This window comes from Periplaneta americana, chromosome 8, assembly GCF_040183065.1.
Source record: "Periplaneta americana isolate PAMFEO1 chromosome 8, P.americana_PAMFEO1_priV1, whole genome shotgun sequence".
Classification (NCBI taxonomy): Eukaryota; Metazoa; Arthropoda; class Insecta; order Blattodea; family Blattidae; genus Periplaneta; species Periplaneta americana.
The window spans coordinates 114,884,576-114,910,047 of NC_091124.1; the positions used below are offsets into that span (position 1 = coordinate 114,884,576).

General features: G+C 33.9%; 1 protein-coding gene across 1 annotated transcript in view; it reads left to right on the top strand.

The window, feature by feature from the left end:
- The first annotated feature begins 327 nt into the window (after nt 1–327).
- The window catches only part of Impbeta11 (importin beta11), a 212,103-nt gene continuing 186,958 nt past the window's right edge, over nt 328–25,472 (top strand). The window contains exon 1 of the mRNA XM_069833446.1: nt 328–441. The gene's annotated coding sequence lies outside the window, so the exon portion shown is untranslated. The remainder of the gene's footprint in view (nt 442–25,472) is intronic.

Consider the following 25,472-nt stretch of genomic DNA (forward strand, 5'->3'; position numbering starts at 1 on the left):
GTATGTGTCTCTAGTAAGTATTACAAACTCTTTGAAGCGAAGCGAGCATCAAGTCGGCCGTGCTTCCACAACAACACCTGCAGCAACAATCGCTACCACGATCCCAGCGGCAACTGTATGTGCTCATTATGTGCAAAAATGTGTGAACGATACCATATTCTTCGTTGTGAGAAAAGGAAGAAGACTTTGACACAATATAGCAAAGATTAAATAACTAAATACCCATTGGTTGCTCTTTCTCTTTATTAATTAAATGTACGTTTTTGCGAAAGCATGAAAGGGAAATGTAATGTTCGATGGTAGTAATTGTTGGCGACACTCCCTGCTATTGAAATGAGAAACAAGAGAAGGTGATTTTCAAAATGCGCAAGAGATAAAATTCGTGTAGTATATTCGTTATGTGTAAGTTAGTGTAGTAATTTGGAATTATTGCAGTGAAAGGTAATGTTACTTAAATAGAAGAAAGAATTTTAAGAAAGTATTAATTACATTAATGCCGGGTGTGTAATAATTTAAATGTTATTACGAGTATATGTTGCTTGGTGTTGGTTTTTCTGTGTATCACTTCCGAGGGCCCATTTTTCTCAGTCCGTGCTACCGGTATATGATTTATTAAGATTTTATGTTCATGCTTACAACTTACATTAATATTAGTTATATAGTAAGAATCACTTGGAATAATTTTAAAGCCGTATTAGCGAATGTTGATGTGTCTAAAGTAAGAATAATTGCACAGTCCTGCAGAGGCTGTAGAATTGATTCTGTATGCTTTGTATCCGTGTAAATTTCAGATGACGGAGGATTTAGACTATCCTTTCTTAGCAAAAGTCCATATTCATGGTTTTGTGTTTAAGGTTTTCAGATGTTACTACGTAGTTATGTATCGCCAACGTGCACGAGTTAAAGTGAGATTTTAAACATTGGGAATGTGTAATTCATGTGTAAGACTTCCCTGTACAAGCCTACAAGAAAAATACTATAATCTCTAACAGCCACTATTACTATAACAGATAAATTCTGTAGGAGTAAAAATTAATCTTTACGTAGTTAACTATCAGAATATGTTGACTATAAAATGTCCAGATATATCGGCATGAATGTTAAGAGGAGGTCGTAAATTAAAATGGATTACGATTTTCTTTTCTGTAGGAAAAGAATGAGATAAAGAGCTACTTGGATTATGTTCAAGAAATATAAATGTTATGAAGATACTAAAGTAATCAAAATAATCCTGTAAAAGTCGTATTGGAAAATTTAAGTTAGCAGTATTCGCAATCATATTCACACTGATCTTCTGCGTAACAACCGGGTGTGATTTCTTTGGAAAGTTTTCTATTTCTCTGCCAGTATGACTCCTAAATACATTTTCTTTCGGTGTGTGTAGTTTTTAATTTAAGGAAAGTACGGAAGATAATTTCGGAGTAGGACCAGAATACCTCGATATTATACAGGAACCAAATCGTTAAATTATGTTTATGTTCCTAAAAGGAAAAGTAATGTAGCAAATTGCAAAATAATAGCCATGAATTGCCAGAATAAATTATGATGTTCTTATGCCTAAACATATAGCGATAAACCATAGGTTTATCATGCAAGAAGAGGGTTGTGCTTCTGAGAGATAGTCCAGATTCAGATTCATTACTTTATCTGAATGGAGAAATGGACGTTGAGGTAGTTCCAGTGATTCTAGAAGTGAAAATGGTTGAATTTGTAAGGGATTTCGGGTCTTGCGGAGATGAATTTTGAAAGTTAAGGATTTTATAGGGAAATATTTCAAGCGAAGAAAATTGTTCGGAAATGTAGGCCTAGTACTGTCATTGCAAGTTATCTTGAACCTTACATCCCCTAAGTCTGTCTTTGGAACTGCTTGGTACGGCATGTACTCATCAACGTAACGACACGGCAAGGATGCCCCTCCCTCGGGTAACGTGACTCTTTTAAAAAAACGTTGGTTCTTTTACCTTACGGCTCTCTACTGTAAAAGAACTTGGTTCAATACAGACATCATCTTCTCTCGATACTCCGGCTTTGAGAGGAGAACATAGTTTCGTAGCAAGTTTTAATTAACCTGTAATGAGTAAGTATTTAAATATAATCGTGTGTACACTCCTCTCTCATCTGGGCTGGGGACTGGCAATGGAGGAGTTACTACAGCTACTTCTATACATTATATCAGCTAATATGTACATATTCTTATAACAATATTTTACAGGCTTATTATTTGAATTTACATTAATTCACAATTATACACAATCCATATCCCTATCATTGCTGCCATCATCGCTTGTTTCAAAATTAATTATTTCGCCAATGGCATCATCCATTCGGAATTATCTACTTAATCATAGGTACTACTTTCTGAACACGATAGAATTCTTTGATTGTATCCCGAATAACATGTTGATCGAAGTCGTCCACTTCAACATTACACAAGTCTAATTCTGGAATGAAATAATATGTTTAGTAGAACTATAAGAAAATAATAACTTGCAACAGTAATTCATTATGTCGCTCTCAATACACACACTATTGTACATAACTATTATAGCAATAATTTCTAAACATTACATACCTATTCTTTCCCGGAGTAGTGTGAGGTTCATTCGGTTGTAATTCAATATTATTTTTAATTCTCTTCACGGAACTAATACTTTTGCCAGAGTATTTAGCTGCTCTCTCATATTCCTTAGCAAGAGGTTCCAGCAAATATATATTTAATTTTTCCTCCTCGCAACGCTTAATTTTATTATATTTGCGATAATTTCTCTTTCTCGGCTATGGATAACAGCGTTACTTTTTCTCTGCAGTGGTATGATTTCACCATAATTACTACCCTGTGGTTGCTGCTCCATGGTAACACTACTGGTGGGCAGTGAAGGAAACAGCTCTATGTTTCTTGACAAGAGATTATGATGCGGAGCATGCGCAAACAACTCAGTTGGCTCCACCCGCGTTACGCGCTTCCTTTCCTCTGCCCCTCTGTCCACGCTCAGAAGGTTCAAGATAACTTGCAATAACAGTAAATTACGTGTGAATGAGAGATGCGTGGTAATGGAAGTGGTCAATTCCACTGTGACGGGTGTTACTTTCAGAAAGAGATTCTTCGAAATTTAATTGGAATACAATAATTAAGTCGTCCACTTCAACATTACACAAGTCTAATTCTGGAATGAAATAATATGTTTAGTAGAACTATAAGAAAATAATAACTTGCAACAGTAATTCATTATGTCGCTCTCAATACACACACTATTGTACATAACTATTATAGCAATAATTTCTAAACATTACATACCTATTCTTTCCCGGAGTAGTGTGAGGTTCATTCGGTTGTAATTCAATATTATTTTTAATTCTCTTCACGGAACTAATACTTTTGCCAGAGTATTTAGCTGCTCTCTCATATTCCTTAGCAAGAGGTTCCAGCAAATATATATTTAATTTTTCCTCCTCGCAACGCTTAATTTTATTATATTTGCGATAATTTCTCTTTCTCGGCTATGGATAACAGCGTTACTTTTTCTCTGCAGTGGTATGATTTCACCATAATTACTACCCTGTGGTTGCTGCTCCATGGTAACACTACTGGTGGGCAGTGAAGGAAACAGCTCTATGTTTCTTGACAAGAGATTATGATGCGGAGCATGCGCAAACAACTCAGTTGGCTCCACCCGCGTTACGCGCTTCCTTTCCTCTGCCCCTCTGTCCACGCTCAGAAGGTTCAAGATAACTTGCAATAACAGTAAATTACGTGTGAATGAGAGATGCGTGGTAATGGAAGTGGTCAATTCCACTGTGACGGGTGTTACTTTCAGAAAGAGATTCTTCGAAATTTAATTGGAATACAATAATTAAGTCGTCCACTTCAACATTACACAAGTCTAATTCTGGAATGAAATAATATGTTTAGTAGAACTATAAGAAAATAATAACTTGCAACAGTAATTCATTATGTCGCTCTCAATACACACACTATTGTACATAACTATTATAGCAATAATTTCTAAACATTACATACCTATTCTTTCCCGGAGTAGTGTGAGGTTCATTCGGTTGTAATTCAATATTATTTTTAATTCTCTTCACGGAACTAATACTTTTGCCAGAGTATTTAGCTGCTCTCTCATATTCCTTAGCAAGAGGTTCCAGCAAATATATATTTAATTTTTCCTCCTCGCAACGCTTAATTTTATTATATTTGCGATAATTTCTCTTTCTCGGCTATGGATAACAGCGTTACTTTTTCTCCGCAATGGTATGATTTCACCATAATTACTACCCTGTGGTTGCTGCTCCATGGTAACACTACTGGTGGGCAGTGAAGGAAACAGCTCTATGTTTCTTGACAAGAGATTATGATGCGGAGCATGCGCAAACAACTCAGTTGGCTCCACCCGCGTTACGCGCTTCCTTTCCTCTGCCCCTCTGTCCACGCTCAGAAGGTTCAAGATAACTTGCAATAACAGTAAATTACGTGTGAATGAGAGATGCGTGGTAATGGAAGTGGTCAATTCCACTGTGACGGGTGTTACTTTCAGAAAGAGATTCTTCGAAATTTAATTGGAATACAATAATTAATAAAATATTTTTATTAGTTATTTTATACTCCAATGAATCTCCACTTCTTGCTTGTCAGACACAACTAATTATTTTTTTTTCTAAACATTATTTGTCAGGTGATATAAGTGAAATAAACAATGTGACGGGTGTAACATGAAAAAGACATGCATAAATTAATGATACAATTTAACTGATAACTCTGTGAAGTTCACAGTTTGAATTAATTGTGTTACCTATTTTCAGTGAGAGGAAAGTTCAAGGAATCAAGTAGTATAATGGATGTAATTAAAATATTAAGCCCTACACTTACAATTTAATTAACCTTATGTGACGGGTGTTACTTAATAATGTTACGGATGTTACTTGTCTGAAGAAATTTCACATTTGGTTTTTTTTTTTGGTTCAAATCATAGAACATATATTTTCTGTAGTTCACTACATAGACTTAAGAGTACTGGTAGCCTAATATCAATGGTAGACATATGTTTTCAAAGTGTGCAATTTTTTTTAAGTTAACTTTCACTTAGTAAATTACAAATATGATGTTGACAGCTTCAAAATTGTACATCTGACGCACTAAAGTAAATTAATACAAATATTTAATAGAAACAATAAAAAATACAGCCATAAAATCAAAATAGTGTGGCTAGAAGTACAGATTCGCTTTTGATATTAAACTGTTGTTCCTAACATAAATTTACATTTTAGTATATATGCTCACTTCAACAAATGCTAAATATAAATTTATATTTCTCACAATGGAATTTAATAAATTATACTAAAACTGTAATTACAAAACAAAATGCACAACTTAAGCAGCATCATACTCAGAGCTGTCTCAATTTTTACTATTTGGACAGCTTTTCCTAGTGACTGGAATTTCGTACACAGGTGAATCACTGAAAATACTAGTGTTTATTAATGCCGCTTTTCTTGCCCTTTAGTTTCAAACTTTCAGTTTTGTTTTCTTACTGTGAGCAGTAAATTCTTTTCTTGATAGCTTCTTTGTTCTCCTAAGCTTTTCCCTCCCTCCCTCCCTCTCTCTCTCTCTCTCTCTCTCTCTCTCTCTCTCTCTTTCTGCAAATAGTCTTCATATCTGTGTTGGGTAAAGGGAGATGTCATAAAATGAGCTTGGTGATAAATGAAAATTAAACTTGGAACTCTTACTGAAAATACTTTTCTACACAAAACACAACAACTGCTAGTATTCTTTTCATTTTTGCACACTAACTTGTATAATTTAACTTGTGTGTTCATCTGGGGAACAAAATTCCATCTGCACAAAAAATTACTTATCCCCCTTTACTCGAACACCACAGAAGTGTATCTTTATTTAATTTTCTTCGCCAAGGGCATTCAGGTTGCCTCTCAGCTGCTGATTTCCCCATTCTGCAATTAACTATATACGGTGTCCAGCTATCTCATGGTTAACATGCAGCTTCGTATATCCTAAAAATGCAGCAGCTTAATCTGCATTTATTTTTAGGTTATGCTAGTGATTAATATCGTCAGTAATTCATTCCTTGTTAAGTAAGCAAGAAATAATGTTACAGAATAGAAAAGTACTATGATTAACTAAAATAGAACATAAGTGGGCCTACATTTACCTTTGTAGCCTATAATTTTTATGTAAATCAGAACTTTCGACCAAACATTCAGCTTAATGTAAATTTGGTGGGAAATCTTTCAGACAAGTAAGATTTTGGAGGAAACAGGTATTAACGACTGTTGATAACTTAAACTTCAGATTTACCAACATTTGAAACCTATTTAATAATGTGTTGTGGGAACTACCTGCAATAAATCAAAATACAGAATTCCTGTGTTCTCCGTACTCTAATTTTGTAACACCCATCACATTAAAACACTTGTTATTTTTAGTACTTTTGGCATCATATTTTGACTTTGCTTTCAAAAATTGGTGCCTTCAGGACAAAAACTGAGAGCAAGAGAGTAACTTTAAGCATATTCTGTGACAGGTGTTACATAAAAACACTTATTTTAAAAATAGCAAATTTTTAGACTCACTGACATTCATAAAAGTAAATTGACACTGATTTTAAAGTCTTCTCTTTCTGTTAATAGAATTACAACAGAGAACAGCCTTGTTTATTAATTTTAAGTTATGGTTTGGCAACAAACTGCCAAAGTAAATTTGACAAATCAAAAGTACACACTAAAAATATTCACTTTGGATGTATATAAAACAAAGATGAATTAAGTAAATCTAACTTTTCTGTTAATTTCTGAAAATATGAACTTTCCTGAAGAAAATGATATAAAGAACATATACTGAACACGAAATTTAATTTTTAACTTCAGTGTCCAACATATCGTGGAATTGACCAAGTGCAAACATTGTATTTTCTAATGAAAGAAAGTAAGTTAACGTAGGGGCATAAAACACACTATACGATGTACGGTAATGTGAAGAACGCAAAACTTGTATTAAATAACAATTGGAATACAGCGAAGCGCAACAATGAAATAGACACAACATTTCTATATTGTAACTTCGTTTCCACGTCGGCCATTATGTTAGCCAGTACTGACATCACTAAACAAAAATCACCAGGCTTTGAAAATCCTACAGAGATTCGTATATGCAAGGTATAACAAAAGCCTAAACTAACCTAACCTATGACAGATTCGTATATGCAAGGCATATATTGTTAGTTTACACTAGGGTGAAACCTTCGTAATGTGACCAAAGTTATGTTGGTATGAGAGTTAAGACATTTGAAGGTGTATAAGCGAATTGGGAAGGGAACTACTTCTGCATTTGCTTAAATTTGAAGTGCACAGAATAGGCCTACAATTTGGTGTTTTGTAATTGCCTATCTTATGAAGATGATGTTCTTATGCCTAAACATTTGGCGATAAACCATTGGTTTTCTTACACTCAGTTATATTTTAGGGATGGTAGGCCTTTCATGCATGGAAAGAGTTGTGCACTTGTTGAGGTAGTCCAGATTCATTACTTTATTTGAATTACACGGAATAGGCCTACAATTTGGTGTTTTGTAAATTCCTATCTTGTGAAGTTGGCCTGTCAATAGCCTGAACATTGCAACTGTAGGCTTTCGTGATTCTTGTGGTATTACTTCAGGATTAGTTACAGTAATCTTCAATTTCTTGTCTTTAGCGACATTTTTATTATTTTGCTTCCTGATAAATCGAAATTGACCCAGCAAATTGACTTTCTTTTATTGTGTACAATAGGTTTGTAAGGATATAAATAAAGGCCTAGCAGCAATTTCTCCATAAAATATTTTGAGTGAACTATAAGGAGCAGGCGTATGTTAGCCTAATTCTGTAAAAGGAGCATTCCACTGTTACGTATGGGACAGTTGCTCACAATTTTATTTTGAAACAATTACTCTAACAGTTAGTAAAATAGTTGCAAAATAATTTGGCTTGTTGAGACTTAACAGGACACTTCAGGAGATTGAGTGCATTTAGATTCTTAGTGCAAGCCCTATTACTAGGGTTACTTAATTAAGATTTTATTGTCACGTATGGGACACTCGAAGTCTACTGTCATATTGCTTTTGTAAGACTACTATCAAAATTCAGCTAAACTATCAATGTTAAAAATTTGACAAATTTTTTATGTTTTCATTGTGAAGTTTGCTTATCGGCTAGACCATTCAGATTAACTTCTTGCTCTTCAACGGAGTAGAATTTACCTTTAATTGTGTTGTCACGTTTGGGACATCAACTGTCACGTATGGGACTTGTGCATTAAACTATGAAAAATGAGGTCAAGAACATGATTTCTTGGCGTCCTCAAAGCATTTAGTTAGACAGCAACACATTTAACATATAACAAACAACAGTGTGACAACATTAGCATGAAATATTACAGATTCTCAAATTTGAAACTTCTTTCTTGTTCACCTCTCTGGGTGATCATTTTTACAATGTCCCCCAGATCATAGATTATGCATTCTGGATCCTTTGAACATTTGTACTCCCAGTGCAAAACTCTTGCCTAACTGACATTTAATTCTATTACCTGAATTAATCTTTTTGACCTTATCTGGGTATCCATTCTACTTCTTACTTGAATTTCTTCTGACAGGGTGTGTACTTTGCAACTTACATTTATGTCATGACATGAAAGGTAGAAATGCCTGGAAACACGACCACTGTGTTCCATTTATTGTCATTACAGATTTACAAATTGTGGGTGCGCTTCCGAACAGGGGCAGCGGCATTTCCCCTAAGGTTAGAGCCCAGTTTAGGTGTGTGTGTGTATTAATCGAAAATATGTCATATAAACATGCGTCCTATTCTCAATATTTTCTAGCCCCTAATTTTCGATTACCGTAATACACACACACACACACCTAAACTGAGTCTAACCTTAGAGGAAATACTGCTGCCCCTGTTTGGAAGCACACCCCAAATTGTTTATATTTTTATTTTTTATTTATTTTATTGGGTTATTTTACGATGCTGTATCAACATCTAGGTTATTTAGCGTCTGAATGATATGAAGGTAATAATGCCGGTGAAATGAGTCCAGGGTCCAACACCGAAAGTTACCCAGCATTTGCTCGTATTGGGTTGAGGGAAATCCCGGAAAAAAACCTCAACCAGATAACTTGCCCCGACCGGGATTCGGACCCGGGCCACCTGGTTTCGCGGCCTGACGCGCTGACCATTACTCCACAGATGTGGAAATTGTTTATAAATGACTAAATAATTTTAATTATAACCTATAGAAGTTTTGTTTATTGAGAATTCATGGAAAATCATATTTATAAACGGACTGTAGGGGTGTCACCTGTAGGTGATATTGGGGAATAAATCTTATCGTTACATTTGGTCAATTCCACTGTGACGGGTGTTACTTTCAGAAAGAGATTCTTCGAAATTTAACTTGAATACAATAATTAATAAAATATTATTACTAGTTATTTTGTATTCCAATGAATCTCCACTTCTTGCTTGTCAGACACAACTAATTGTTTTTTTTCTAACCATTATTTGTCAGGTGATATAAGTGAAATAAACAATGTGACGGGTGTAACATGAAAAAGACATGCATAAATTAATGATACAGTTTAACTGATAACTCTGTGAAGTTCACAGTTTGAATTGTGTTACCAATTTTCAGTAAGAGGAGAGTTCAAGGAATCGAGTGATATAATGGATGTAATTAAAATATTAAGCCTTGCACTTACAATTTAATTAATCTTATGTGATGGATGTTACTTAATAATGTGACAGGTGTTACTTGTCTGAAGAAATTTCACCTTTTTTTTTTTTTTTGTGTTCAAATCATAGAACATACATTTTCTGTAGTTCATTACATAGACTTAAGAGTACTGGTAGCCTAATATCAATGGTAGACATATGTTTTCAAAGTGTGCAATTTTTTTGAAGTTAACTTTCACTTAGTAAATTACAAATATGATGTTAACAGGTTCACAATTGTACTTCTGACGCACTAAAGTAAATTAATACAAATATTTAATAGAAACAATAAAAAAATACAGCCATAAAATCGAAAGTGTGGCTAGAAAAACAGATTCGCTTTTGATATTAAACTGTTGTTCCTAACATAAATTTACTTTTTAGTATATAGGCCTCTACTCACTTCACCAAATGCTAAATATAAATTTATATTTCTCACAATGGAATTTAATAAATTATACTAAAACTGTAATTACAAAACAAAATGCACAACTTAAGCAGCATCATACTCAGAGCTGTCTCAATTTTTACTATTTGGACAGCTTTCCTAGTGACTGGAATTTCGTACACAGGTGAATCACTGAAAATACTAGTGTTTATTAATGCAGCTTTTCTTGCCCTTTAGTTTCAAACTTTCAGTTTTGTTTTCTTACTGTGAGCAGTAAATTCTTTTCTTGATAGCTTCTTTGTTCTCCTAAGCTTTTCCCTCCCTCTCTCTCTCTCTCTCTCTCTCTCTCTCTTTCTGCAAATAGTCTTCATATCTGTGTTGGGTAAAGGGAGATGTCATAAAAATGAGTTTGGAGATAAATGAAAATTAAACTTGGAACTCTTACTGAAAATACTTTTCTACACAAAACATATCAACTGCTAGTATTCTTTTCATTTTTGCACACTCACTTGTATAATCTAACTTGTGTGTTCATCTGGAGAACAAAATTCCATCTGCACAAAAAATTACTTTATCTTTATTTAATTTTCTTCACCTACGCCATTCAGGTTGCCTCTCAGCTGCTGATTTCCCCATTCTGCAATTAAATATATACGGTATCCAGCTATCTTAAAATGTTAAAATTAATAATTGCATGGTTAACATGCAGCTTTGTGTATCCTAAAAATGCTGCAGCTTAATCTACATTTATTTTTAAGTTATGCTAGTGGTTAATATCTTCAGCGGTTAGCGAGTCTGGCGGCGAAACCAGGTGACCCGGGTTCATTCCCGGTCGGGGCAAGTTACCTGGTTGAGGTTTTTTCCGAGGTTTTCCCTCAACCCAATATGAGAAAATGCTGGGTAACTTTCGATGCTGGACCCCGGACTCATTTCACCGGCATTATCACCTTCATCTCATTCAGACGCTAAATAACCTAAGCTGTTGATAAAGCGTTGTAAAATAATCTACTAAAAAAAAATATCTTCAGTAATTCATTCTTTGTTAAGTAAACAAGAAATAATGTTACAGAATAGAAAAGTACTATGACTAACTAAAATAGAACATAAGTGGGCCTACATTTACCTTTGTAGCCTATAATTTTTATGTAAATCAGAACTTTCGACCAAACATTCAACTTAATGTAACTTTGGTGGGAAATCTTTCAGACAAGTAAGCTTTTGGAGGAAACGGGTATTGACGACTGTTGATAACTTGAACTTCAGATTTACCAATATTCGAAACCTATTTTATGTGTTGTGGGAACTACCTGCAATAAATCAAAATACAGAATTCCTGTGTTCTCTGTGCTCTACTTTTGTAACACCCATCACATTAAAACACTTGTTATTTTTAGTTTAAAAAAAATTTAAAATATACTGTACTTTTGGCATCATATTTTGACTTAGCTATCAAAAATTGGTGCCTTCAGGACAAAAACTGAGAGCAAGAGAGTAACTTTAAGCATATTCTGTGACAGGTGTTACATAAAAACACTTATTTTAAAAATAGCAAATTTTTAAACTCACTGATATTCATAAAAGTAAATTGATACTGATTTTAAAGTCTTCTCTTTCTGTTAATAGAATTACAACAGAGAACAGCCTTGTTTATTAATTTTAAGTTTTAGTTTGGAAACAAACTGCCAAAGTAAATTTGACAGATCAAAAGTACACACTAAAAATATTCACTTTGGATGTATGTAAAACAAAGATGAATTAAATAAAATCGAACTTTTCTGCTAATTTCTAAAAATATGAACTTTCCTGAAGAAAATGATATAAAGAACATATACTGAACACGAAATTTAATTTTAACTTCAATGTCCAACCTATCGTGGAATTGACCATTTAATGACTGCAATATCATATTTTATTCAGTGGAGAATACGTATTTAAAATAGCATATATGTAATAATACTACTGGATGAGACTGAATCACTGACTGGATGTCTGTATGGATCTTTTCCATAGAGACCACAACATACTTGCACGATATTTCACCGGAATTCACAATACGTCAAGTCTTTTTGTATTGCATTTCTTCTTGATACTAACCACGCATTATGACAGGCTGCATCGAGACCAAATGCAAAAAGTGGGTACCACCATTTCGTTCCATGAAAGCTCACTTTCAAGGAATGAACATTTTCGTCAAATCTACCTACTTACTCCTCCCATGTATTTGATGTACTATTCAATAACTACTTGAATTTTGCTTCGTTTCCCTGCAATAACACTAACTCGATCTTTCAGAATTGGAGTTACATTGTGGCAGTTTGAAGCAAGAGTGACAGTATTATTATCATGCCATCGAACAACATCATCCTGTGTCACAGTGAAAGATATTGCACCACGATTGCGCTTTTTCATGTGCTTAGCATCATTTTTCAACCACACACTTCCCATGGGTTTTTCTCTAATGGTTCCTGTTCCTCCATTTGTGTTCAGTAAGAACTGACAACAACTCGGGACTTGTGAAGAAATTGTCAAAGTAAAAACTAAGGTGAAAAAGCTGCCGGTAATCTGCTTTCAAGTTCCAACACAACAGCAGCTACTAACCCATATTCTGCTTGGCCTGTTTAGCTCCTTGGTATGGTTCAAACACAGCGAGATAGCCAAGATGTGTAGCTGCTGACCATAGTTTATATCCAAAACTCAATGGCTTTCCATGAATATGCTGATTGACACTATGTCTCTCATAATAGGGAACCATTGTTTCATGAATAGATTTGTGACTCGACCATACCTTTTCAAACTCTTGGCCAAAATTATCATTTAGAATCTTGAAGTATCTTCGGACTTTACCAAATTCATCATTAGGAGGAAGATTGAAATTGTCCGAAAGATGTAAATATTTGTGGATTTTTGTAAACCTACTTCTCGTCATGGTATTGGATACAAGTTCATTGTGTACATCTGATTTTGTTTCCCAAAACATTCTTATGCTTTGGGGAGACATGTAGCCCGTCAATAAGAGAATGGCAATGTAAACTTTTTATATAATTTTTGTCCAATTCAATAGACTGATTCCTTTGGAGGACATACAATTTTGACATTTCACACATGTCATGACAGCAAGTATTTATTTACTGAACAAGAGCTCGAAACATTAGACAGGAGTAAGTTTCGGTTCATTATAATCTGCAAATGTTTCATCTACGTCGCCTCTTCCAGATTTACAAGTAAAGATTTTTTCTTTGTCAGACCACTCTTTATTATGAAAAGAAATATTAGAAGTAGATTATTTTGTTTTTTTTTTTTTTTCTCTGCCGAGGTCTGACTAATACTAGAAATAGATTGTCTTTCATCGCGAGAAATGTTAGAATAATACTGTGTTTTCTTTCGTAGACCATAATTATTTCTTCCATGTATATTCGATCTGAATTCGGTAGTTTGTTTTTGTCTATTGAAACTGGTCAATCGCTGATGGTCTCGGGTTATTTCCTTCATCATTATCTATTAGTATGTCATTGGCAGAAGTAATGTTGACTTCAAATGTAGATGAGTATTCTTCCTGGAAGATGGTTGATGTCACTTTTTGTTTCGTCACCACTTTCCTCATCGATAACTGGTCCATCAGCTGGTAGAAATATGGTAATATCACTTACAGACGATGCTCCAACTGTATCTTCGTCCATCATCTCCAGTATTTCATACACAGTGAGACTATAAAAGAAAAATAAATAACATAACTATACTAATATAATGAGTTCAGATGTTTAATGTATCTGACCAATGTCACCTGGAGGTGACATGTCACTTTGTAGTCCCTATATGAATCTCTTTTGTTTGAAAGGGCATCAGTCACCTAACGTAAATATTAAGAAAACAGCAAAAAACTATATTAATTGAAACAGACGTTTATAAAATATGTGTTTTATTATTTTTCTGTTTCATCATCATGTACCTTACATTTTGGGAATAATTTGTATTGTTGCATTAATTATTACTTTTTTTTTATTGATTTTTGAATTTTTGAAAATGATGCCCTTTCAATAAAAATTGAAGATTTAATGCATGAAACAATTACATTTTATTTTTATTGAATGAACAATGAAGTTATTTATTACAATAAAGTTAAATCAACCACTTGTGAAAAATAATATACAATAGTAGTTGTTTTCTAATGCCAGGAGTTTGACAAGAAAGTAATTTGACCTCTTGCACTCCAATATTTTTCAAAGATATTGTCATGGTCAGCCACTGAAGCACAGATCTCCCAGCTAGGTCCAATGGACCCGTCGACCAACAGCAGGTGTGGTCCTCCAGACATTCTGGGGGTTGTGTGTGAATGAAGTAGCCACCAAAACGTTAAAATATGGTGTTCACTTAAATCGGCTACAACTTGCCATTTTCACTTCAATATGAAATGAGTACCATTAAGGTAAAATTATCCAGAGGTAAAATAGTCCCCCAATCGGATCTCCGGGTGGGGACTACTTTAATGGTACAGAATCAACTAAACATCTTACAATCGAATGCTGGCAGTATAACATCAGCTAATATACAATAGTATAGTATTGTGTAGCATACAAAATTGGCTTTCTTGAGGAAATGAACACACTATATGAGGCTAGTCGTCATCTTGTCTGAGAACTGCTGTTGTCACTGGCCAGTTCAAAATGTCATTATAAAGTTCAGTCTTTTCCTGTGGTACAAAGTCTTTCAATCTCACAAAATCACTCATTTTGCTTGATTTAATAGGGACTTTCCCTGCTGGATATGCCTTTCTTTGTGTGGGTTGGATCACTTGATGCCATTGGAGTGCCATCTGAAAAGTATGAATGTTGAGGCCATTGATAGTGGTGTAACTTGTGACATAACCCTTTTTATCCATCTCAAAAACGAAGTGAAACTGTGCAGAGATGGAAAAGAACACCCGTTCTTTCCTTGGCTTATGTTCGCTTTCAATCGAAACTGGTATCTTCTTGTAGTAGTCCTTCCACCACTGCTTGTAATCACAGATGTCTGATGCTTCTACTTCCTTAACAATAAATTTTCCTGGTTTAGCACTAAGAATGATGTGTTCAACTACATCATGAATAGTGTATATTCTATCATGTCTCCGTAATCTACGCTTTATGATTCCAAAATCTCTGTCACAAGGCAGAAAACTGTGCCCCCTGACAGGAAAAAACTGCTCTATTTTGTTGAATTGTCCCAAATCTATGAGAGATAAACGGTATCTACAGAGAGTCTGGTTTTTGTTTTGAGCTGAGCAATTGTCTGCAAAGAGCCTGAGTTCAGTAATGTCATCACCTTTATTCTCCTTTAGGTAGTCACTCAAGAAACTACAAACTTCGTCGGGGCTTTTACGTCTATTGCCCTCATGATACACATAAAGAGTGCTTGTCTTTTTCTTTATGTTGGTTATGCAAAAAACATTAACAGTCAATTGTCTGAGGTAAAACAGTTCTTGTAGCGGTACTTTCGGAAGAGAAACATTCTGCATGAAGTCAAATGCTAATGATAAAACATGTGTTTCATTTTGACCTTCTTTTGAACTTTGATATTGTAGAGTATTGTAAAATTTCTTGCTCTTTCTCTTATGAACCATCAACTCGGCCACTGCTGTATGTTTTGCTGCTTCGTTGAGATGAGGAGATTTTATTTTTAAGTTTAGCTCCTCACACGTACAGCATGTATCCACTTGTGGCCTCCCAAATCTGTAGTTGAAGTGTTTTCTGAAATAGTCCCAGTATTTCCAGTAAGAACATTTAACATCAGGATGTTTTTGTACAAACCACTTCCACATCAGGATAATATTGAGATCAGCATTTAAGTAGTAGATTATTTTCCCCGAATAATGAGACTAACTTGAAATGATTCAGTATGTTCTCGAATCATCATTTCAACATCATGTGGTGTGGAATTGGAAACACCTCTACCTCTTCGGTCTTGTGGTGTTTTTCCTACTATTTTCAAATCACGAACCCTTTGTACTCGTTTTACACTAATGGCAAAAACCGATAACATTGCATCAAAACACACCTCGTTTCGATGAGCTCCAGTTTGTAAATGATACTTGAAAGAGGCTGATTTTAATCTACTTGACTCCGATCTTGGGCGCCTCTGTTTCACTTCTTGCACATCAATAAGCCCCTGAAGATATAAATCTTGTTGATTCTTTGTGGGCATATCTTAAAATTTAGTGAAGATGTCTATACAGTTGTCATTTCCTATTCCAAGCACTTTTTCTTGCACCTACGAGATATGTTCCATAAAAAAGACTCAGAAATTGCTTATATTCTGTACAGTTATAATGGTTATTCAAATTGAAAGTATGTTCCACTTAGCCTATACTTCATATTTCACATAAAGGTTATTTAAACTGTATTATGATTATTATTTTATTAATAAAATGGGAATTTTATTGTAGTAACGGTACTTACTTGCACTTAAATCCTGGCTCTTTAGCTGGTTTCTGGATTCCAATATAACTTACGTACTCATTTCCTTTCAATCTAGCGACACTTTATAATATTTCTCTTATATACATCAGGATTCCTTTTCCTTTTACTTGTACTTCTTATTGTACCACCATTCTCTTCTTTATCACTTTAAATCATGTTTTAAATTAAAGAAAACACACTGTGAGAAAAACTGTTACAATTATAATAAACAAAAACAAACGAATGTGATCCTTAGCAACTACAACTACAACTAGTACCATCTTCAGTTTTAAAAAGGAACTCACAGAAAAAATAAAATCCTACTGAGCTGCCAGATGGTGACATCTTCTGTGTTGAAACGGCATGAGTCAGTGACTGATGCCTTTTCAAAACCAATCTCAGTCTTTGCGTGCAAGTATTTTAGCTTTAAAACGGACTATATGATACCCTTTCAACACAAATGAACGAGTCTATGTCTGAAGATACCAACATAAGAAAAAAGTAAAAATGGAAAAATTAGTGACTGATGCCCTTTCAAAACAAATAGATTCATATACACTATATGCATCTTTTTTTTACTTGTTTATGAAAATTGCATATAAAATATCAATAGTTTAGTAATGTTTATATGGAAACAAAAATAAAACTACTTGACTCTTAGTTCTATTTTCACACGCCATTATGTGAAGTGCGAACAAAGTTGAGATTCTTCTGCATCCACACTGATGTTTTCTTCTCTACTACTGCAGATTTACGAGCTAGTCGCCAACAGTGGTTGAAATTCTGTTACAAGTTGTCTATTAAGGCATTGTCGACGGCATTTTTGTTTAAATATATTTATTGGTAATTTTGGACAGTTTGTTAGGAAGCGGCACCTGTAGGTGACATTGGGACATCAAGAATTAAATTCAGAAGCTGGTTCATCACTCCAAATTGCTTCTTCAGCAGGCTGTAGTGAATCCCCTTCCAGCATAAATATTCTGTTACAAAGTTGATCATGTCAAATAAAATATCTTTATCCTTGTGTGCAGTATTAGAATAGATTTGAAAGATCTTGCATTTATCCATGAAAAATGTAGCAGCTGTAAACAAAAGGATGCTTCTCCTGGACCATGAAGCACTTTGTATTTAATCCTGGTATTCACAACTGAATGATATTGAGAAGTTCACCTGTAATATACGAATATTATAATCCAATTTGTCATTTTCAAATGTGATGGCCTGAATTCTCTTTAGAGTGACATGTCACATCATTTCTGGAAAATCGTTAATTACAATATCTCGAAGTTCATCAACAAAGCCTTCCTTCAAGAACAAAGTCAGTCTGCCGTCTGAATCTTTTTCCTAGACCTTCCATGTGATTTTAGTTTAATTTCATCGGACACACTAATTTTTTTCCATTTGAGCAATCGTTGCAAGAGTTCTACCAACATGCAGAATTTGTTGAAAAATTACTTAGTGTAAATTTCCAGAATTATTCAGAATAATTTACTTTTAGTGCTTTCAGTTTCAAAATGAAGTGTTCATGTATCTGAAATCTGCATTGATCATATGGTATATCCTTCAATAAGAGGACCTTTTATGGTTTTCAAACTGCAAAACTTTGAAAAGCTGAACTGAAGCCTGGATTTTCCTCTCGAAAGATCGCAAAAGCCTCTTTCAATAACAATGTAATGTAATGTTTTTGTAGTGTCATCTTTTTGCCATTTTCCCATATAACAGTTGAATCTTTCCTGGGCATGTGTATACAATGTCAGGACGAAAAAAGAAGTTTGTAAACAAACTAGGCCTATAGTCTTTCTGCGAATAACACTAGTGGATTTTTTAAGCTTTTCATCCATTCTATACTATAAATACATACAATTCAATATTACATTATTATATAGTACTGATACATATAGTAAAAATTGTTCAGTAGTTCACTCCCAGTCACTTGATTCAAATTACTAACAATTCCATGTCACATATGGGACATGAAAACAATTGCAAATATGTAAATAAAAAAACGCATTAAAATTCTCAAAATTGCAAATGAATGTTAGTCATGCTAATGCTATTTAAAAATATGAAAACTTTACTCCTATTATATGTTGCTTTCAAAGAATATGAAAATATAACCTTTTAATGTCACGTATGGGACACACAACAATAAAATATTTCTGTAGTTTGAATCTTTCTTTGTTATAGACGGACTTAGGTTTTAATACCTGTGAACATACTACAAATACTCGTACCTTTCTGTCAGTACTCAAAAACCTTTCAATATCTTCTTAAAAATGCTGCTAGTCACTCCCAAACTTATGTTATTTTTCTTTGCTTTCACAGCTATTCCAAAGTCTTTATTTTTAAACAGGAATACTGCATATATATAACATGCAATTAACCTAATTTTCAACCAGACGTGCTTAATATAAAGTTTTTTTAACAACTTTAAGGAGAAGAAATTCTTCTTCATTAACTTTCCCAAAATCGTGTCTGGGTTGACTTTCCTTGGAATGCCCCAAAAGCTGGGTGCTTTTTACATCAGGCTTATTTCACTTTTGGACTACTCTTACATCTCGTAGGTATTGCTGTTAACACTGTGTTTGTTATTGATTATGTCGGTTTTTAACTGTTTAGACATAATAGAAGAATTGTTGCAAAAGTACATTATAATAACTTAATGGTTAATATCTTATCTGAAATAGATACCGTCTTTGCAGGTATAGCAGTATTAATACACAAATTACGGTATATAGTTATATATACATAATTACGTCATTTCGATACTCACCATGTTTGCTGTCTTCACTCATACTTTTGAAATGTCATTAATGTGAAATTTTGAAATAATAACCCGTACAGATGTTGTTGTAAAATTTGAATTTAGCCTAAATCATTTCTGTATTGCTTGAATAAATTAATTTGCATTGATAGTTGAAATACATTAACTAATGTATGTATGTCTTGTAAAGAATTTTAAGTTTGAATTTTTGAACAATGTTGTGGTCTAATGGTTAAGACGAGAGACTGCTAAGCAAAGGGTTTCTGGATCGATTCCCAGTGATACTAATATGGTAAGTAAAATTGGAACAAGTGCACAATACCTGAGCAGTGGATTTACTGGGAAATAAAAAAGGAAATTACACTCCTGTTCTCTTCTCCTCCTCGTCTCTTTCTCCTCCTCTTCTATCTGTCATATCTTATCTATTTTATATCTTATATCACTCACAATGTCAGTTATTTCACACATTACTTATATTTAACCTACATTAAACCAACTACAATGCATATTGTATTTTTAAATTTCTTACCTCTCCTAAGGGGAATTCGATCCTCGAACCTCCCAACTCGACACACTAGTAGCTTCAGTAGCTTAACCACTGTTACAAAGTCAAGTTGAAAGAACAACCTCTAAATCTCCAAGATAAATACACCTTCATTAATAGAAAGCCCACACTAGATCAGTGTTCCTCAACCGGTGTGCCTTCACAAGGTCAAAGGTGTGACGCGAACTTTTACCTATTATTGTAAGAAATTGATAAAATTAATTAAAATTAAAATTGAACTATTTTCATAAATATATTTTTGCATATAGGCCATTCGGTATCTTGTAAACCTACATACCCGCCGAGTTAGTGACATGTACAGTGACATCGAATACATTATGAAGGAGAAAATAAAGAGCAGTCAGAAGTTGTCACTTCAGATTAACGAGTCCAATGATATTGGTCATGCACACCTTCTTTCCCACATTCGGTACATTGATGATAATGTAATTGCAAGTAATTTATTTGTTTGCAAAGAACTGCCCGAGCGAGCTACCAGTGAAGAAGTATTTTGTACAACAAATGAATATGTGGTTTGTAATGAATTAACATAGGAGAATTGCGTTAGTGTTTGTAAAGACGGAGCCGCTTCTATGACAGGCTGAGTGAAAGGATTCGTGGTTACAGTATGTGAAGCAAATCCTAACATACGGAGCAACCACTGTCTCATTCACCGCAAAGCCATTGTTGCTAAGTCTTTGCCATCTTCTCTGAAAATTGTGTTGGACGACGTAGTAAAAGTCGTGAATTTCATCAAATCGCAGCCCCTAAATACGAGGCTTTTTCTGTTTTGTGTCAGGAAATGGATCAGAGCACATTACACTCGTGCTACATACAGAAGTGCAATGGTTATAACGAGGTAAAGTGTTAGGGCGAATGTTTGAACTTAAAGAGGAGGTACCGTACATGAATACGTAGATTATTTCCAGATGATGAATGCGTATCTAAGTTGGCATATCTTTTCGATATTTTCGTACATTTGAATGAGCATAAGAGAGAAATGCAAGGTAGGAACGAAAATATTCTGACTAGTATGGATGAGATTCAAGATTTGTGAATAAACTGAATTTGTGGATACAGATTATTTAAAATCGGTGGTTTGAGAGATGTGCCCAACTTTGCTGACGATAATAAAGTGTTGATGGACTTAATTAAAGAACATTTAGTAATCTTGCAGCGGAAGTTGAATTATTTTGGAGAGAATGTTCAAGATTTCGACTGGGTTCGTGTTCCATTGTGGATTCAAACAATCTTCCGAATAATATACTCGTACAAGAGGAACTGGCAAATTTAAAAGCAGACAAAACACTGACATTATAACTTCTCGAAATGCCTTTGGAAACATTTTGGTTGTCAGTAAGGAGTGAATACCCGGTTATCTCCTAGATGGCAGTTAATACATTATTGCCAATTTCAACTACGTATAATATGTGTGAAGTGGGCTTCTTGATGTTAACTGAAATTAAAACATGAAAGAGGGAGAGACTCAAATCCATCGATGAAGAAATTAGGCTTGCACTGTGAACGATTCCGACACGGATCAACTATGTGAAGTTAACCCCTTACCGCATGGGACAGTCTTGCACACATTGGTTTAATATTCAAATAATTTAAGTAGTTCTTTCTTTCTCAACTGATGTCACATATGGTCGAATCAAATTCTTGACAGTGTGTCATATCTGTCCCAGTATGCAGTTTGAAATATTATATGCTTATATTATAAATTATAAGAATATAAAACCGATATGTGCCATATCTGTCCCAGAATGTGGTAAGAGGTTAAGCAGGCCCAAGTATCACATTGAAAATATGAGTAGAGTTATTTACTTTATTTGAACCCTGGTTTTCAGCTCTACATGCTGACGCTCTATCCACTAAGCCACACTGGATTCCCATCCCGATGTCGATCGAATCCTCCCAGTGTAAGTTCCACCTCTTGGGTTCCCTAATTCGGTTTTTACTTTTTTTTTTCATTGCATATTATCTTTGGTTTTTTATTTAGATCCGATTTTCAGGTTTATATATGAATAATTTTTTTACTCGTTATGGGTGACAAAGTGACCGGGATCAGACGGAATTAGCGCCATCTTTAAATCACTAAGTGATTATTTTCCACATATCATATATTATTACGATGTATCGAAGTACATATGATATTTCCGTGCAGATATTCTGCGTCATCATATGATGAAAGATGAGTGGAACAGAGAAAAATTCTCTCCAGCACCGAGATTTGAACCCGGGTTTACCGATCGATCCTCTGCACATGTATGGGCATTGTGCCATTGTCATGCATCTATGACGCAGTGCATGAGGGTAGGCCACTAGAGGAAACCCAAGAGATGGAACTTAAACTGGGAGGATTCGATCTGACATCTGGATGGGAATCTGGTGTGGCTTAGCATGTAGAGCTGAAAACCCGGGTTCAAATCCCAGTGCCAGAGACAATTTTTCTCCGTTCCATTCATCTTTCATCATAGATTTTATCTGCTTCACCTCGGGTGACAATTTGCACGAGCATATAAAATGTGTTTACTCTAGTGTGCTATACAATATTTTATCATTACTGGTATGTAAATTTAATTTTAAATTGTACGCCTTTTCATTGTAATGTGTTGTTGGCGAAGAAGTTTTAAATTAAAGAATATATTCATTTTATTATTGCTAATATGTTGGTTGTCATAATAGAGAGTAATTTAAAAAACATAATTCACTGCTGTCAGTTAAAAACTTTTAAGCACTGCTATGAATAAAGCCATTGTGTAGGTTGCTAGGGATAATGAAATAAAGACTAGTTTAGATATCAGTCATGGATAAATTCCTTCTTTACATGATAGTGTATTTTTTCATCATTACAGCAAACGGCCACCATTATTGGAAGTTGATTTTACTGAATTCAGAGTTGCCAAACTAGCAAAGTATGTTGAAATATTACAAATAATTGCTCTAGTGTTGTAATTAAAGTTACTCCTGCCATCTATGACGAACTTCTTACTGAGAATCAGTCAGCTGTTCATAGTCTAATGTACGTAGATACTGTATATTAATATTTTTAAAAATATTATTTTCAAAATATACTATCGTGCAAAAATACTATACAATACACGTTTGTGAAGTGCATTACAAAATCTCGGAAATTGAAAAACTCGTTCTGCTCGTTTTTCAAACTCGTCCTCAGTTTTGTAAAAAGCACTTCCCAACCTTATATTGTAATATACTATTACATATTTTTTTATACAAAAATCATATTAAAACACAAAATAATATATTTGTTTCTCTTTCAGTTTAGTTGCCTGATGTAGATGTAAATTTTCTGTATGCCTAAGTAATGTTATAAGATACGAAATATGATTTAATTAATTAAGGGGGCTTGTACACTTCTTACACCTTAAAATCCTGTTATGTAAAATATAGGCCTAATATAAAATTTACATTTCTGCACCAACTATTGAAATTCATTACTTAACAACACTGTATCGATTACTAGGTTATTTAGTGTCGATGAAATTGGTGATAGCAAGATGGTATTTAGTGAGATGGAGGTCGAGAATTCACTATAGATTACCTGACATTCGTCTTACAGTTGGGGAAAATCTCGGGAAAATCCCAATCAGGTAATCAGCCCAAACAGGAATCGAACCCACGCACAAGTACAACTTCGGATTGGCACTTAGGCGCCTTAGCCGACTGAGCTACGCCGGTGGCTCTGTATTAGTTCTGAAGTTACGATTTTTAATGCAATGTGCGGCACTGGCTGTAATAGCTGTTAAGTGGAAAATGGTATGAGCTTTTTTTATTTTTTCCACAAACTATATTTCTTAAAACTGTTTCCTTGGTAATTTCGAAACTACTGGATAGAATCGAATGAAACTTTTCTGCATTCTTAAACATAATGTACAAATCAGGCCAGAATAATTATTTCCGCAAGATTATTTGCTGTTGGTAATATTTCTTTCATGTCCATATACCGTTCGAATATGAAATCACGCGTAAAATCGTCTATCTTCTGTTTTAGTTTTGTTTATTTTCTTTTTAGTTGGTCTACCATAAGTCTTAATTATATTTTTTTTTACTGTAGTAATACCAATGCCGCAGGTTGATCCAATGTTAAGTGATTAAGATTTTTACTTATCATACTGCCACAGCTTTCGATTACTGATTACTCCATGGATAAAATTCCTAACATTAGTCAGAATTTTAACACTTGGTTTTCTTAGCTATGCTCCTCTGCAAATAACATATTCTGCTTTCTTTGACAGTGTTCTTTGTTCTTGTTGTGATGGTCCTGGATCTCCAGGTCAATCAGGAGGCCTGACTGTGGATCATCTGCTCCGACACCCATTAGTCACGGCCAGAAAAAATTATACATGTTTTATTTTTATTTATTTGTTATTGAACATAACAGGTAAAGCCCAATTACAATGTTCAAGACTGACAAAGTAATTTATAAAACATAAACAAGAAAAAGGAAACATACTCTTATTAAAAACTGAAACAAAATAGAAAAAAAAAAAAAAGAGAGAGAGAGAGGAAAAAAAAAGAGAAATTAAAAATAAGGTGTGAGAGTAGCTTCAAATTAACTAACAACAATATTCTGTAAAATATGATAACAAATAATTCTGTATTTAGAGTTCATATTGAAAGTATTAACATTCGGATGTGGATGTAATTTATTGTATGATTGGAAAACTGGGGAATTTTTGTGCGATTCAGTATTTTGCCTTTTGTATGAAAAATAAATTTCGAAATTTTGTATTAAGCTTAGGTGCATATAATGTTATATAGTAAAATAAACCAACACAGTCCAACTTATTGTTAATAATTTTATAAAGAAAATAAAAAAATTGACAATTTCGTCTAATTTGCAAACTAGTAAAATGGAAATCTTAAAGCATTGTAGCATAACTCTCATAAGTAGGATAATTAATATAAAGTCTATAATATAACCATTTTAGAAATTTATTTTGAATTTTTTCTAGTAACAGAATATATGTTTAGTAACTGGGTTCCAGATACTGCAGCATACTTTAATTTAGATCGAACAATGGAATTATACAAAATTATTATAGTTTTGATTTTAAATTTACAAGAATTTCTCATAACAAAACCTAAACTTTATAGGACAAATTTATACTATTATTAATATGACTATGAAATGTAAAATTACTGCTAAATAATGTACCTAAATCTTTATATTTATTTTCTGCTGGTAAAACTTTTGCCTCTATTGTATTTTTCAATCTAGAAAAGGTCACATGTGTACACTTATTAATATCAAATAACAATTTATTATTAATACTCCAAATATGTAAGTTTGTAATATCTTTCTGAAGTAGCGTACAATCTAATATACTCGTAGTTTTGATTTCTTTATACAATTTAATATCATCCACAAATAATAAAATTTTAGAATGTTGTGCACAATTCACAATATAATTAACAAACAATTAAAAACAATAATGGACCAAGATTAGAACCTTGAGGCACACCAGAATTTACTGTAAAAGGCTTAGAAATATGTCCATGAAAGCTCACAACTTGTGTTCTTCCTTTCAAATAAGATTTAATTAACGATAGCAA